Here is a 17,589-nt window from a genome sequence, read left to right as displayed (position 1 = left end):
ATTGTATATATGTACCACTTCTTTATTCATTCATCTATTGATACTTAGATTACTTCCATATCTTGGCTATTGTGCATAATGCTGCAATGAACATATTTATTGTCATTTTATTATTCATATTTTTAATTTTATATTTATTTTCTTCTTCTTCTTAAAGAAGACCCTTTAACATTTTTTGTAATATTGGTTCAGTGGTGATGAACTCCTTTAGCTTTTTCTTGTCTGGGAAGATCTTTATTTGTCCTTTGATTCTAAATGATAGCTTTACTTGGGAAAATAATCTTGGTTGTGAGTCCTTGCTTTTCATCACTTTGAATGTTTCTTGCCAATCCATTCTGGTCTATAAAAGTTCAAAAAGAAATCAGCTGACAGTCTTGTGGGAGCTCCCCGTAGGTAACTAACTGCTTTTCTCTTGCTGCTTTTAAGATTCTCTTTGTCTTTAACCTTTGGCTTTTTATGTGTCTTGGTGTGGTCCTCTTTGGGTTCATCTTCTTTGGGATTCTCTGCACTTCCTGAATTTACATGTCTATTTCCTTCACTAGGTTAGGGATGTTTTCTGTCATTCTTTTTTCAAATAGGTTTTCAATTTCTTGTTCTCTCTCTTCTCCTTTCTATACCCCCATGATGTGTATGTTGGTACACTTGTACTTATCCCAGAGACTCCTTACACTATCCTCATTTTTAAAATATTTTTTCTTTTTTGCTGTTTTGATTGGGTGTTTTCTGCTTCTTTATCTTTTAAATGGTTGGTTTGACCCTCTGCTTCATCACCTGTTGAATCCATGTATTGTGTTCTTTATTTCAGTTAGTGTATCCTTTATTTCTGATGGATTTTTTTAATGTTTTCTATCTCCATTTATATGTTTCCTTTATTTTTGTTGAAATTCTCACTGAGATCATTGATCATCTTTATAAACAGTGTTTTGAACTCTACTTCTAGTAGATTACATGTCTCCATTTTGTTTAGTTATTTTTCTGTAGTTTTGTTCTGTACTTTTATTTGGGACATGCTTTTTTTTGTCTCAATTTTGGCTTTATCCCTGTGTTTGCTTCTACGTATTAAGTAGAACTGTTATGTCTCCTTGTCTTGGTAGAGTGGCCATATGTAGTAAGTGTCCTGTAAAGCCAGTGGCACAGCCTCCCTCGTCACCAGAGCTTGTCACTTCAGATGTACCCCTCATGTGCACTATGTACACCCTTCTGTTGTAGTAGAGCCTTGATTGCTGTCAGTAGAAGGGATTTACCCCTAGGCTGATCAGCTGCAAGAACTGGCAGTGCCCATAGCAGAGGACCTGCTATGCAGGAGCTGACCCCATAGAGCAGGATGAGCTTCAGTGGGGTCCCAGTGCCCACTGAATCTTCCCCTTAAGTGTGTCATTTGTGGAGGTGGTTGGGTGGTGGTGTTTAATGTGGTCTGAAGATGTCCACTGTGTGCACTGATTCTGGGGCCTCCCAGGAGGTGCAGGTCAGCTGTTACCTGTGTCCTGCAAGGGGCCACCCCGCATGAGCTACTAAGCAATCTGCAGATAGATGGCTGCTACTTCTGCTGGGCTTGGAGGTACCTGGAAGAGGCTAAGCTGCAAACCAAAGCCATCTGCAGCTAGTGCCGGGCCTGGGGCAACTAAGCAAGAAGTATGGGGCATGCTAAGGTCAGATGTTGCTTGTTTGCAATTTGTGAAACTTTGAGAGATTTTAGGAACATCTGAAGCATGAGCCAAGACAGGCAGTTTGTGAGGAAAAGCCACTGGAAATGGCTTGGGTGGGCCCAAAAGTTGGTTGGGGTAGCGTTTCAGGGAATCACTAGGGCCTTAGTGAACAGTGCTAACTAAGTTGATGAAGACTCATATATGAAACTTGCCTGCTGGCTCTGTGTGAGGGAGGCCTCAGCAACTGAACAATGGCTTCTGCTAGCATTCGTGTCTGGGAGAAAGCTGCCTCTCCAGTCCTTATCTGAAGCCTGACAATTCAATTCCTCCCTCTTTGCCCCCGGTGCCTTTTGAGCTGCTGCCCTACTGCTGGAACTTGGGGTAAATCTGAATAAGTCCATGCCTGGGCCCTTTAAGAGTAATAGCTGGAGCTCCAGAGCCCTCTGTCTCACTCAGCCACAATCTCTTTCTGGTTTGTAAAGTCAGAAATTTTAGGGAGTTCTCTTCCCAGCACTAGAACTGTGGGTTGGAGGGTCTTGTGTGGGACTGGGACCCTTGGCTCCTTAGGGAGGACCTCTGCAGTTTAGATATCCGTCCAGATTTTTAACCACAACATGTGGGTGTGGGATCAGCCCATTTTGTGTCTCTACTCCTCCGATCAGCCTCCATGTGGCTTCTTCTTTTCTAATTTCTTTTAATTTTTAGAGAGAGGGAGTTGGGTGGTTGGGCAGTTTTTTTGTGATAGCTCTTCATATCAGGCTTTGAAAAACAAGAGCTTTTCTGAGTGTTTCTGGTCTTAGAGAAACTACTCCTTAATATGGTTGAAATAAAAAAGATAAAAGTATATTATATAGTATCTGCCAAATTCTTCTGAGGCCATTGTTCATAGCTCAGTAAGACGTTTCTGGTCAAGTGGCTTCTTCTTTTCTAATTTCTTTTAATTTTTAGAGAGAGGGGAAGAGATATATAAAGAAAGGGAGAGAAACATCTATGTGAGAGAGAAACATCAACTGGTTGCCTTTCATATGCACCCCAAATGGGGACCAAACCCACAACCTAAGCATGTGTCCTGGTGGGGAATCAACTGATGACCTTTCACTTTGCAGACGATGACCAATCAGCTGAGCCACACTGGTCAGAGCAATGTGGCTTCTTCTTTATATCCTTAGTTATAATATTTCTGTTTAGCTGTATTTCAGGTGGTTTTGAATGATGGTTGTTCTGTAGCTTGCGATTTTGATGCGGTTGTGGGAAGTTGTGAGTACTACATTTACCTAGACCAACATCTTGACCAGAAACGTCTTACTGAGCTATGAACAATGGCCTCAGAAGAATTTGGCAGATACTATATAATATACTTTTATCTTTTTTTATTTCAACCATATTAAGGAGTAGTTTCTCTAAGACCAGAAACACTCAGAAAAGCTCTTGTTTTTCAAAGCCTGATATGAAGAGCTATCACAAACAAAAACTTTTTTGAAAAAAAAGAAAACAAAAGAAATTTAACCTTTTGGCCCTTTGGGTAATTTAAAAGGGCAAGCACAGTCTTTTGTGGGTCAGTTGTCTGCTGTGGTTTATCTCACCAAAGGGATGGAGATATTTTCTCTATCAGCTATACCCTTGCTGACACTCCTATGATGATTTTTGTGGCTCACCAAGGAAGCTGTCCCAGTGAAATTAACCTGCAGGTTTAAAACACTAAAAACCAGGAAGGAAGCTCACTTCACTCAATCTCTTCTCCCCACCCTCCACTATTGTTTTCCACATTTTATCTGTCAAGAACATAAATAAAAAAATCTGATCCAGTAAAGGATCCACACAGCATCCAAGTTTGGTGGACACCATGTCTAGACATTAGGCAAAGAATGCATTTACATGGTGCAGGCTGCTCATCTGAACTGTTACTCTCTGGCTCCTACATGCTAGGGTGAGAGTCCAAACTGGTGAGTGGGCAGCAAGCCATGCCAACAGATGGGCACAGGGATGAAAGCCAAGGAACTATGTATGTGCATCAAGGATAGGTATTGAGAACAGGAATTCCAACTGAGAAGATCAAAATGACTGTCTCAAGCTTATGGTTATGTCAATTCATGCCTTGTTTAATATAACTGGACTAGAATTCAAGAGAATTGATAGATTCTGACAAAATCTGGCATTTATTTTTATTTTTGTAGAAATATGAAAATAACTTAGACATTTGTAATAAATGGTTTGGTGGCATTTTGTAGGCAGAAAATGTTTCAACTTCTTCAGAAGCTTTCATGATTATTCAAACTTCTCCTAAGGAAATACAGAATTGAACCTTTTAAGAGAATAAGCTGATCAGCTTCTTATATGCTATTAAACTCCTTAAGTACATTCAACTCCATTACTTCAATGTCATGTGTAAATTTTTAGGAAATTTATCCGAACAGATCAATGACATTGTGCTTCCTAATTTAATCATTTATTAAATCTCAACAATACCTGAGATCTACTCTACTTTGTTTTTAATGTACGAAAAATAACTAAGAGGACAATTTATTGGTGTTTTAAGTTTTCTAAAAATAATTTCAAAACTTCAATTCCTGGTACTATATGGTTTGAAACATAAATGGAAGAAGGGGAGATTCAGAATCTCCTAAGATTGCTCATATGAACAGAGAAGGGAATATGTGGTTTATATTATTTAACTTATCTGTGCTTTTTTCCTCATTAATAAAATTAGGGTTTTTTTTTTCTAGGTTATGCCTAAGGTCCTCTCCTGCTCTAGGAAATTCTCTATTGGTAATGCAAAAAAGTCAAATGATGCTGTCTTTTTCAAAATAGGAATTAAGCCCTGAGTGGTGTGGCTCAGTGAGTTCCACATTGTCCCACAAACCAAAAAGTTTGCTGGTTTGATTCCTGGTCAGGGCATATGCCTGTGTTGCAGGCTAAGCCCTTGCTTGGGGGCCTATGAGAGGTAACCAACCCATGTTCATCTCCCTTTCTTTCTTGCTCCTTTTCCATCTCTAAAATAAATAAATAAATAAATAAATAAATATCTTTAAAAAAATAGGAATTAAAATTCTGAGTGCAAATTTCCTCGTGACTATTACAACTTCAAAAGAAGACAAGGTGCAATGGTTCCCACTACACAATACAAGTTGCCCTGGATTCCTAAACTTTTTAGAGATAAGAAAGTCTTGATTCATCCCCACTCTTTGAAAGGTCCTTAGAAACAGATTTGCCCTATCAACCAAAACTTCTTTATAGAAATATTTTTATAGTTTTCAATGAGGAATAATATAAACAGAAAAGGACACATATCACACTTGTATAATACATGAACTTTCATACTCTGAATACACTCATAAAAAGGGTAATAGATCAGGCAAGAGAATATCATCAGCACCCCAGAGACACTGCTACTCCTTCCCGTCACTACCTCCTCAACAGCAACCACTGTTGGACTTCATCAACATAGGTTAGCCATAAGTGGCTTTTGAACTTTACATAAATGGCATCACACAGCCTGAATTCTGTTAGTTGGCTTATTTCACTCAATGTTATGTTCATGAGTTTCATCCATATTGTTGCATCTGGTTTTAGAATGTTATTCTCGTGGCTGTGTAGCAATACATTAACCTATTCTATTGTTGACAAGCATTTGGCTAGTTTCCAGATTTTGGCTATTACAAATAGCATTCCTATGAATATTTGAATAAATGTCTTTTAATAAACATATTAGGCATTCAAGAGGGGGTATACAACTACAGGGAAGACTTGCTGTTCATAGGTTATGATATGGTTCAGCTCTAGTAGATACTGCCTTTTTCTTAAGTAATTGTAACCAATTTACACATCTACCACCAGTTTATGAGAGAGTTCCTATTGTTCCACATCTGTGCCAAAGTTTAGTATTTATGTCTTACTTCAGGTTTACTTTTCTAGTGGATATTCCAATGTGTAGGCTTTTAAAAAATATATTTTTTAAATGAAATTTACATAACATAAAATCAAGCTTTTAAAAGTGAGCCATTCTGCCTTGGCTGGTGTGACTTAGTGGTCTGAGTGCCAGACTGTGAACCTAAAGGTCATGAGTTCAATTTCTGGTCAGGGCACATGCCTGGATTGCAAGCCAGGTCCCCAATGGGGGCAACTGATTTATGTTTCTCTCCCTCTCTTTCTCCTTCACTTCCCCTCTCTCTAAAAAATAGTCAATAAAATCTTTAAAAAAGTAAAAAATATAAAAGTGAACAATTCAGTAGCATTTTGTATTCACAATGTTGTGCAATCACCATCTCTATCTAGCTTCAAAATATTTTGTTTTTTGTACCCATTAAGTATTCACTCCCTATTCTCTGACTCCTCCCTACCTTTCCATGGCAACTATCAATCTTCATTCTGTCTCTGAATTTACCCATTCCAGATATTTTATATAAATGAAATCATATAATATATGATTTTGCCTTTAGTTTCTTTCACTTATCACAGTGATTTTCAACTGGTGTGCCACAAGAATTTTTAAAACACGTAATACTTGACTATTTCATCAGGGGCACTGACCTCTTTTTCCTTAAGTTGTCAAATAAAAAATGACAAAAACCAGCACAATAGTCATCCAGTGTGAATGAATCAAAATTATACCTATTTATTTTCAGATTGACAAAAAAATGATATATTTTGGTGTGCTGCAGAATTTTAACAATTAGTTTATGTGTGCTAGCCATGAGATGAAAAATGTTGAAAATCGCTGACTTAGCATAATGTTTTCAAGTTTCCTTTATATTGTGTCAATACTCAATTGTTTATAGAGGAATAATATTCCATTCTGTGTGCGTGTGTATAACAATTTGTTTATCCATGTATCTATTAATGGACATTTGGCTTGCTTCCACGTTTTGGCTATGGTGACTAGTGCTGCTATGAATATGTGGGTACATGTATTTGGTTGAGTACCTCTTTCCAATTCTTTTGGGTAGGTATATATAATACTTAGGAATGGAATTTCTGGGTCATTTTGTAATTCCGTTTAACTTTTTAGGGAACTGACAAAGTGTTTCCACAGCAGCCTAATCATTTTAGATTCTCACCAGCAATATGTCCATCCAATTTCTCCAAATCCTCCATAGAAAAGTAACACTTGTCATTTAATGGATTGTTAAAAGAATTGCTATTATAGCTATAGTCATCCTAGTGGGTATGAAGTGGTACCTCATTGTGATTTTGATTTGCATTTCCCTAATGATTAATAATGGTGAGCATTTTTTCATGTGTTTCTCAGCCGTTTGCATATCTTCTTGGGGAACTGTCTGTTCAAGTCTTTTGTTTTTAGTCAGTTGGATTGTTTTTCTCTTTGATGTTGAGTTGTCAGAGTTTTTAATATGTTCTGGAAACTAGACCTTTATCAGATATATGACTTGTGAATATTTTCTCCTTTTGATGTTATCTTTTCATTTTCTTGATAATGTTTTTTAATATTAGCACAAGAGTTTTTAATTTTTATGAAGTCCAATTTATCTATTTTTTTCTTTTTTTTCTTGTGATTTTTCATGTCATATCTAAGAATTCATTGCCAAACTTAAGGCTATGTAGATTTACCACTATGTTTTCTTTTAAGAGTTTAATGATTTTAATTTTTATATTTAGTCTACTGATTCATTAAAATGTTTTATTCAATTACATTTTAGATTCAATATTATTTTGTATTAGTTTCAGGTGTATAGCATGGTGCTTAGAAAATCATATATTCTACAAAGTGTTTCCCCTGATCTTTCCAGTACCCAGCTGGCACCATACATAGTTATTATGATATTATTGGCTATATTTCCTATGCCGTATTCTACATCCCAATGACTATTGTGTAACTACCAATCTGTACTTCTTAATCCCTTCACCTTTTTCACCTAATCCTCCAGCTCCCCTTGCCAATGGCAACCATCAGTCTGTTCTCTGTATCTATGAATCTGTTTCTCTTTTGTTTATTTATATTGTTCTTTATATTTCATATAAATAAAATCATATGGATTCATCTTCCTCTCAATGATACCACTTAGCATAATACCTTCTTAGCATAATACCACTTCACTTAGCATAATACCTTCTAGGTCCATCTTTGCTGTTACAAAGGGTAAGATTTTGTTCTGCATTATGGCTGAGTAATGTTCCATTGTATATATATGTACCACAGCTTTTTTTTATCTGCCTGTCTATTGATGGGCACTTTGGTTGCTTCCATACCTTGGCTATTGTAAATAATGCTGCAACAAACATAATAGTGCATATATTCTTCCAAATTAGTGTTTTGTGGTTCTTTGAATATAAACCCAGAAGTAAAATCACTGGGTTATAAGGCAGGTCCATTTTTAATTTTTTGAGATAACTCCATACTGTTTTTCGAAGTAGTTGCACCAGTCTTCATTCTCACCAGTGCTCTAGGGTTCCCCTTTCTCCAGACTGTTCCCAGCACTTACTGTTTGTTGGTTTATTGATCATAACCATTCTGATTGGTTAGGAGGTGATCTCTCATTGTGGCTTTAATTTGCATTTCTCTGGTGATTAGTGATGTTGAAGATCTTTTCATTTGTCTTTGGCCATTTGTATGTCCTCTTTGGAGAAATACCTGTTCAGGTCCTTTGCCCATTTTTTGATCGGATTGTTTGATTTTTTGGTGTTGAGTTGTATGAATTCTTTATAAATTTTGGATATTAACCCCTTATCAGGTATATCATTGGCAATTATCTTCTTCCATTCAGTGGGTTGCTTTTCATTTTGTTGATGATTTCCTTTGCTGTACAAAACCTTTTTAACTTGATGTAGTCCCATTCATTTCATTTTTCTTTTGTATCCCTTGCCTTAGGAGATGTATCAGAAAAAATATTACTAAGAGAAATGTCAGAGATTTTACTACCTATGTTTCATTCTAGTAGTTTTATGGTTTTAGTTCTCACTTTTAAGTTTTTAATCCATTTTTAGTTTATTCTTGAAATGGTGTAAGAACATGGTCTGGTTTCATTTTTTTTACAATATTTGTTGTCCAACATTCTCACCACCATGTATTGAATGTATTTGCCCCATTGTATGGTCTTGCTTCCTTTGTCAGAGATTAATTGACCATATAGGTGTGAGTTTATTTCTGGGCTCTCTATTCTGTTTCATTGATTATTAATTTATTTTGAATTAATTTCTGTATATGTTGTGAAGTAGGAGCCCAGTTTTATTTTTTTGCATGTTTATCTGGTTATGCCAGCACTATTTGTTGAAGAGAGTGTCTTTTTCCTATTGAATGGTCTTAGTACCCATGTTAAAAATCAATTCACCATAGATGTGTGGGTTTATTTCTGGAATTTAAATCTATTACATTTGTCTATATGTCTATCTTTATGTCAGTACCACACTCTTTTGGTTACAGTAGCTTTGTAGTGTTTTAAAATTGGATGTATGAATCCTTCAACTTTAGTTTTATTTTTACTAAAAAATATTTTTGAACTCCTAAGGGCTGCTTGGAACTCCATATGAATTTGAAAATTGGCTTTTCTGTTATTGTAAAAATTGTAATTGAAATGTTGATAGACATTTCCCTGAATCTGTAGATTTCTTTGGGTAGTATTACCATATTAATAATATTGTCTTCCATTAAATGAACACAGGACATCACCTTTAATTTTTTTAAGCAATATTTTATAGTTCTCAGTGTACAAGTCTTTCACCTCCTTGGTTAAATTTATTTGAGGCACTTTTTTCTTTTGAATAGTATTGAGAATAAAACTCTTTTATTAATGTCCTTGTTGGGTTATTTATTGCTGGTGTATTGAAACAAAAGTGTGTGTGTGTTTGTGTGTTGATGTGCACTTTGCAACTTCACTGAAATCTACTTATTAGTTCCAGCAGTTTTTTTTTTCTTTTTGGTAGGGTCTTTGAGATTTTCTATATATAGGATCATGGAAATCTGAACAGAGAGTTTAATTTTCCCTTTCTCATTTGGATGCTTTTTATTTATTTATTTATTTATTTATTTCCTAATTGCTCTGGGTAGAACTTCCAACACATTGTTGAATAGCAGTGGTTAAAATAGCCTTCCTTGTCTCATTACTGATCTTAGGGGGAAAATTTTTCATCTTACTCCATTGAGTATGATGCTAACAGTGAGTTCTTCATAAATACCCTTTATAATGTTGAGGAACTTGCCTTCTACTCTTAGTTTTCTGTTTTGTTTATTTGTTTGTTTGTTTTTTATCATGGATGGGTTTTAGATTTTGTCAAATGTCTTTTCTGTATTAATTCAGATGACCATGTAATATTTTACCTTCATCTTATCAGTGTGGTATATTACACTGATTGATTTTCTTATGTTGGACCACCTTTGCATTCCTGAGATATTTCCCACATTGTCATAGTGTATGATCCTTTTAATATGCTATTGGATTTATTTTGTTAATATCTTGTTGAATATTTTTTGAATCAATATTTATAAGAAATATTGGTCTGTAGTTTTCTTTTTGGTAACTTCGTTTGCCTTTAGTATCATACTAATACTGACATTATAGTATAAGTTAGTGTTTCCCCCTCTTCTATTTTTAAGAAAAGTTTGAAAATAATTGCATTAATTCTTCTTCAAATGTTTGGTAGAACCAATGTGGTTTTAACTTGCATTTTTCTTTTTTATAAAGAAGTTGAACATCGTTTCATAAGTTTGTTGGCCATTTTTACGTACATTTTCTTTTGTGAAACTCTGATCAAGTCTTCTGTCTATTTTCCTTGGTATTCTGTCCTTTTTCTGGTTTATAGAAGTTTTTATGTGCTCTAGATGAGTTTTTGTTTTTTGTTGTTATATGTATTGTTATATTTTTTCCCATTCATAGTTTTCCTTTTCATTCTCATAAGAGTATCTTTTGATTAACAGAATTTCTTAATTTTAATAAGGCATTTTTGCCTCCTCCAATGTTGCAAGTATTTCTCCTGTGTTTTCTTCTAAAAACTCCATAATAATTTTACCTTTCACATGCAATCTTCTCCCTGAAACTTATTTTTGTGTAAAGTGTGAGGTAAGGGTTAAGATATTCAGGGGCTCCCCCCAAAAAACAGAGTTGTCTTCTGGAGGGCGGGCACCTTGTAGTACAGGCTTCTCCTGCTAGGTGAGTGTTCTAGGAACCTATCTGCATCAATGTACTAGCTGGAGTTGTTGTGAGAGGCTGTGTTTGGCTTCAGTGAAATTTTTTTGAAATTTTTTTAAATTTTATTTTTAAATCATGTTTATTCTTTTACAGTTGTCTCAATTTTTTCCCACTTTGGCCCCCCCCACAAATTCCACCCCCACCCCTGTTCGCACAGTCAATTCCCACTCTGTTGTCCATGTCTGTGGGTCATTCATTCATGTTCTTTGTTTAGCACCTTCTCCTTCTTTACAGCATTGTCCTCCTTCCCCATCCCCTCTGGTCACTTGCAGTCTGCTTCAAGTATCCATGCCTGTGGTTTATTTTGTTCGTTAGTTTATTCCGTTGAATAGATTCCACTTATTAGTGAGATCATAACAATATTTGTCTTTCACCAACTGGCTTATTTCGTTTAGCATAATATTTTCCAGTTCTATCCATGATGTCACAAAGGGTAGGAGTTTCTTTCCTTCTTTCTCTTTCTTTCTTTTTTTTCAAATTTATTTATTTTTTCAAATACATTTGTCTCCACCTTCCCCCCTCCAACTTTCTTCTGCTCCCCTCCCCCACTGCCTCCCTCAATCCTTCCCCACTTTGGCTTTGTCCATGAGTCCTTGCTATATATTCGTTGACTTGCCCCTTCCCTTCCTTTTCCCCCGCCCACCACTAGTGAAATTGTCTTGAAGACTCTTTTAATACGTTTGTCCATTTCAGAATGGGCGATTTACAAGTGCACCTGCTCACACAGCACTGAGTGTTCAGTTTTTAACTGGAAAGAGCATGACCCCTATGTCCCACCCTCCCTATTCACTCGACCTCACCCCTAGTAACTTTTTTTTGTTTCTCCAGATGAAAAAGTCCTCAAAGAGAAATATTTTGCCAATGTGGAAGAGCTGAAACAAAGAATGGCAGAAGCACTAAAAAACATCAAAATCAATGAGTTCAAAAATTGTTTTGAGCAGTGGAAAAAACATTTCAATAGGTGTATTGCATGAAATGGAGAATACTTTGAAGGTGACTGATGTTTAAACATGTAAGGATAAATACACAATTTTTAATAAATTAATTCCATTTTGGGTTTTGGGAGTCTCCCTCATATATTTTTTATATACAGATATTCAATTGACACAGGACCAATATTTTCTCTAATGGCCTTCAGTATCACCTTTTTTATAACTTAGGTAACCATATATGTATGGACCTTTTCTTGGATTCTATATTCTATATGTTGGTTTGTCTATGCATAAATACTACATTGTCCTAATTACTATAGTTTTATTATATAAGTCCTAGTATCTAATAGTGAAAGTCATCCAACTTTGTTTTTCAAGATTGTCTTGAACATTCTTCACCCTTTGCATTTCCATATTAACTTTAAAATCAACTTCTTAATTTCCACAAAAGAAAAAGAAAAGGCTTACTGAGATTTTGATTGGGAGTGTGTTGTTGCACAGGGTTTCAGAAGCTAAAAAAAATAAAGGACACCTTTAGAATTTGGGAAAAAGATGAGAAGAAACATTGTTTAATTCAGTAAAATTTGTTCATTGGCTGAGTTTGGCGCTTCCCTCTGTGATTCCCACTTGTGTAGCAATACAGTGGTAAATAAGACATAGAACCTACATTCAGGGAGCTAGTCTCTGAATTCCACACTGAGAATCTCCATAGATATGGTTCTAATTGCAATATCAGTTCAAATACTGGTGAAAATTATAAAAACCCCTATATATGCAAGGTTATTAGGGGCTCAGATTTTTCAGGAATACTGATTTGGGTTATCTTTTTGGCTTAAGAATCCCAACCAGCTGAAGGTAAGGGAACATAGTAGAGAAGGAAAATCATAATACCTACCCTGGCCTGCTAATTCATAATGTGAGAGCTATTTCCTTCTCTCCTAACTCAGGTATATAGCTATAAATTTTAAATAAGTTCTATTTTTTCTCTAAGTCTCTTTCCCCACTATTTTATATAGGCTGTAAGTTCATCTAGTGATTAACTTTATAACTTAGTCTACAAGTAACAGAATATTGAGAGGGATGGTGATGAAACTGGAAAAAGAATGCACATTGTCCTGAGGTCCTGACTTGGAACAGGATGCAGTTACTAATTAGACTCTGCGTTGACCACCTGGGGAAAGAGGGGTGCACATTTTTCCATGGAACTGGGGGTTACTGGTCATGTTAGAATCATCTCTTCCCTTCTAAGATTCTTCTTCTCTCTCTCGCTCCTTCATTTTGTCCTTCCATTTTTGGAAGTTTAAGTAATGGAAGAAGATTGTATGCTGATAGGAGGCAGTTACAGGGGTGATACATAGAACTGGGTAGGCTCTTGTTATGGTTTTACCATCCAATAGCTGAACTCTTTTTTTAATTTTTGGAGAATCCCTGAAGCTTGTTGGTTTCTAAGCTGAAAACATGAAATACTTGCTTTTCAGATTCCCTGCACTTAAGTGAGGGCTGTCAATGAGATGCATCTACCAATCAAGGTATTGGAAGCTAGCAACAAAAAAGACTCAAGAGTCATGTGCTCTGGTGAAAGATGTTAACTGTGGCCACTTCTGGAACCAACAAGGGGCGGTAGTTCTAGCAGTACTGTCCTGTGCCCAGCTAGTGACCGGTCTGTGTTCAGCTGTCTTGCATGCTGTTTGCTCATTTACGTGCAGCGTTATCTTCCATGGAGCAGTGCTGTGGATGATTTGGGGTGGTTGCTGGCTGGGTGGCCTCAAAACATTGGTGTACTAGATTGAGCCGGCCATACTAACTTGTAAAAGTCAACTGCTAGATTTTCAGGAATTTTGTGAGTCAGTCATTAAATGTAAGTCTATTAAATTATATAAACTTCCAATTAAATAAATTATATATAAAACAAAGATAATAAATACTTAAAATTCATCATTTCCTAATTATTTCACTGTTACCTATGGACTTAAGGTTATCCACATCTTCTGCATCTGTATGGTACATCTTTTCCCAATTCTGTGATCAATAATATCACATTGAGAACTTGATATCAGCCATGGTGGGAGTATTTATATAACAAAAATTGGCAAACACTACAAATCAGGGCTTTATTTATTGTTTTGTTGATTGTCTAAAGTTAAAGTGATGATAAAATGTTAGTAATACAGATTAAACTTAAAGGTGTGTCATGTCCATAATCATTACAGAAGTTAAGAAAACACATTTTTTTCCCCCAGAGGGCTGGTTTCAATTACCAAAAGTTTCATTCTCTAAATCGCTCAGAGATTTTTTTCTGAATAAATCAGTCAGTGTATGTTTTTAAGGACTAAGAAAACTGATAGATGCACTACTTTATTTATAATGGGACAGGTATCTTTTCAGCAGGATGTAACAAAAATCTCAGCAATAAATCCACAGTGTTCACGATGGGCAGGATTCTGCCTTTCATTTTGAAGATTAGCCTCAGCCTGTAACAAGAACATTCTAATATTTTGGATAGTAGTCAAATTCCTATTTTAAATTGTTCATCTTTCTATATACCCCAACTTAACATCCCTTCCACATATTATAACATACACCCACTGTCCCCAAATGTAAGTTTATATTCTGATGTGGGACTATATTACATAGTTTTTTAGGAATTAAGCTACTCACGTTAAAAGTCACAAATATTTATTGAGTACCAACAATTTTCCCAATATTGTAGCAGAAACTTTCAGAAAATAAGAAAGTTTTGTTTTGTTTTTGAAGAACTTTATCATACAGTACTAGAGATGATGTAATCAGTCATTATAATTCAAAATAGAATGTATTAGGAAACAGGAGAGGATTAAATTACCATGAAATTTACCTATTTCAGTGAGAAAACCACTAAGCAATCATACTGTCTATAACAATAAGCCAAGCTTGATAATGTCATCCAACCAAAAATGTTAATTTTTTTTTTTCAATTGAGAGGATGACTGATACAAGCTTAAGAGTCAGACAGATCTGGGCTTGAGAAGTGACTGAGCAGTTTGCTTGTTGTATGTATCAGTTAATAGTTCAATCAGGGAAGCAGAACCACTAGAAGTGATGTAGAATTAGAGATTCATTATAAGGATTAGGCCTTACACAATTGTGGGAGAAGATGTGGTAGGAAAGCTATGTAAAGGAGAGGATAATTGGATGATCAGATAAAGTAGCTAACCTGGGAGTTTATAAAGGGTTCTATGGAAAGCTGATTCCTCAGCTGGTGGGCCTGACATCACTGCAGACCAGAAGAACAGGCTGTTGGTAAGAAAAGCTGGACATGAAATAGCAACACAGTGTGTTGGCTTTTATTGTCTCTCACTGCATCTAATCTGGCCCAGGACTGAGAATGCCTGGAGAATATTGGCAGAAACTGAGGGAACTGCTTGCTGCCCAAAGCCAACATGGTAAACCAGGAGATCAGCAACAGTGTGCTTTGTGTCATGGCTGCTGCCTCACTTCTACATTCCAAAGCTTGCACAGATTTGTCTTGCGTCAACTTCAAATGAGAATCATACAAACAGGGGAATCTTAGGAAATGTAATTCCAATTTAGCTAAACTGACACAGTATAAATCTACTACAGCATGTTACCTTGGGTAAGAGACTAAAACTCTCTCAGCTTCAGTTTCCTCATTTGTGAAAAGGGAATAATAGTACTTACCTGGGAGAGTTGTCATGAAGATACATATCTTAAGGCATATCTCTTCTTACCTGGCATATAGTCTATATTATTATTTATCCCATAGAACAAATTACTTGAAAGCCTGTAATGCCACTTTTATGGTATTTCACTCTATTTTTCACATTATCCTCTTTTGATAAGATTATCATTATAATTTGATATTTTTTTGTCTGTAATAATTACCAGTTTTATTCCTCTGGCTACAAGATCCAGTGGTGCTTTAAACCTTACATTTTAGTAGTTATTTCATCAAGAGTTTAGGTGCCCCCCTTGCTCTAATAAGCTTGTTGCAAGTTACTTGATTCTCTTCAGTATTTAGAAAATTTTAATTCTGTCTGTGACACGTGTTTATTAAAAAATACATAAAAGCAAAAAGAAAACTCACCTCACACAGAAATAAGCACAGTTAAGTTTTCGATGTATGTCTGTATGTACATACACACGCATGAACACACAGACTTTGGGATTTTTATCCTACATAATGTAAGTTGATACTAAATATCTTGCTTTGTAACTTGTTATGTTTTACTTTATAATATGGGATACATATTTTCATGCATTTTTGTGAAACTTCCCAATCGAAAAATAGAACTAGGGAATGAGTCAAAATACAAAATCCAGTAAGATGACGGTAACAAGGAAACTACCTAAAACAAAATTCCACCAGATGATTAAAAGTAAAACAAAGGTAAAAGATACATCAAAAAATGTTAAAAGAAAGAAAGCAGGAGCCAGGCTATACATCAGATTTAAAAAAAAAAAAAAAGAATTCAAGGCCTAAGGCACACAGGATAAGGACGTCTGTGTGAATGCCTTTGCTTTCAATGCATCATCACAAACTTGCTTCTTACTCCTCTTATTTCTTCCCTAAGCCTTTCTAACTCATTTACTCCTCTTAGCATTTCTTCAGGGTCCAAATACCTAACAGGACTGTCCTCTTTAAATCCCTGAACAGAATTAGTCATCCCGTTTCTAAGGTTTCCTTCTGCTTCCTGGCTTACACCTTTTCTGAAAATTGAGGATTTTCTTCTGCCTCCTGTGGTACATCTTCTGAAGGCTGGCCTTCATCAGCCTCTGGCTTATTCTGTGGTTTTCCTTCATTTTCTTCATAAGACTTTTGCATACTGAGTATTTTTCTATTTCCTTTTTGGATAAATTAATCCTGCTTGGACCCAGGGGATTTTTCTCCTTCCCTTACTCAATTTATGTCATGCCCCAAAGACCAAGAGTCCTGAAAGGATCCTGGGCACTCTTCTCCCCCAGCAATAGGGAGCTGCTACAGGGAAACAGGCCTCAGACTATAATGACTTCTGCAAATGCCTGATTTGCTATTTTTAAAGAAGTTATGTTTAATTTTTTGAATATATACTAATATTGTGTTTATTGTGTCATTTTCTTTTGTTAAAAATGATTTTTTAATATTATTGAGAGCAAAACTCACATGCAGGTAACATTTGCTTTTATGGCCACAAACTTGAAAATTGGCACATGATCTGGATAATATGAGTTTTCTTTAAGTCATCATCAGTCTTGTCCTCAACCTAACTGAATGGAATTTTTAGATTCCTCCAAAAATTTTGTGATCCTCTCTTTTGATGTTCTCTCTTCCTTTGAGGACCTTGAGACCAACAATTATGCCAGATTTAGCAATAAAAATATAAGATGTCTGGCTGAATTTGAATTTAAGATAATCAATGAATAATTTTTAAGATAGGTGTATCCAATGCAGTATTTGGGAACTTATAAAAAATCATTCATTATTCATTAGAAATTTTAATATAACTGAGCATCCTATATTTTATATGGTAACCCTCTCTGATTCCCCAGTCCTTCAGAGACACCCTGATCTCATTAATTCAGGAATCTCTCCTATTGTCATATCTTTCCATACTATTTTGCTGACGAGTCCCACAGCAACTCTACACTTAGCATATCCCAAGATGAAGCATGACCTTGACCTCTAAAATGGCTACCCTTTCCATCAAGTCATCTGCATCTGCACTATTGACATTCTTCTCATTTCCTCAGGTTGAATTTAATTCTTGAGTGCACTTATCTATCATTAACTATGTCTGGACATTACTAAATTCTGTTAATTCATTATTTAAAGTAATTTCCAAGTGCTCATTTTCTTCATTTTCACTGCTACCACCTCTGCTCTCTCATTGGCTAGATCAT

General features: G+C 35.7%; 1 pseudogene; it reads right to left on the bottom strand.

The window, feature by feature from the left end:
- Nucleotides 1-16,181: 16,181 nt before the first annotated feature.
- Nucleotides 16,182-16,534, bottom strand: LOC129084298 (transcription elongation factor A protein-like 8; annotated as a pseudogene).
- Between the last annotated feature and the right edge of the window lie 1,055 nt (nt 16,535-17,589).

This window comes from Pteronotus mesoamericanus, unplaced genomic scaffold (assembly GCF_021234165.1).
Source record: "Pteronotus mesoamericanus isolate MK-2021 breed Mesoamerican mustached bat unplaced genomic scaffold, CSHL_Meso_final contig_130, whole genome shotgun sequence".
Classification (NCBI taxonomy): Eukaryota; Metazoa; Chordata; class Mammalia; order Chiroptera; family Mormoopidae; genus Pteronotus; species Pteronotus mesoamericanus.
This window is presented reverse-complemented; position numbering and strand designations above follow the sequence as displayed.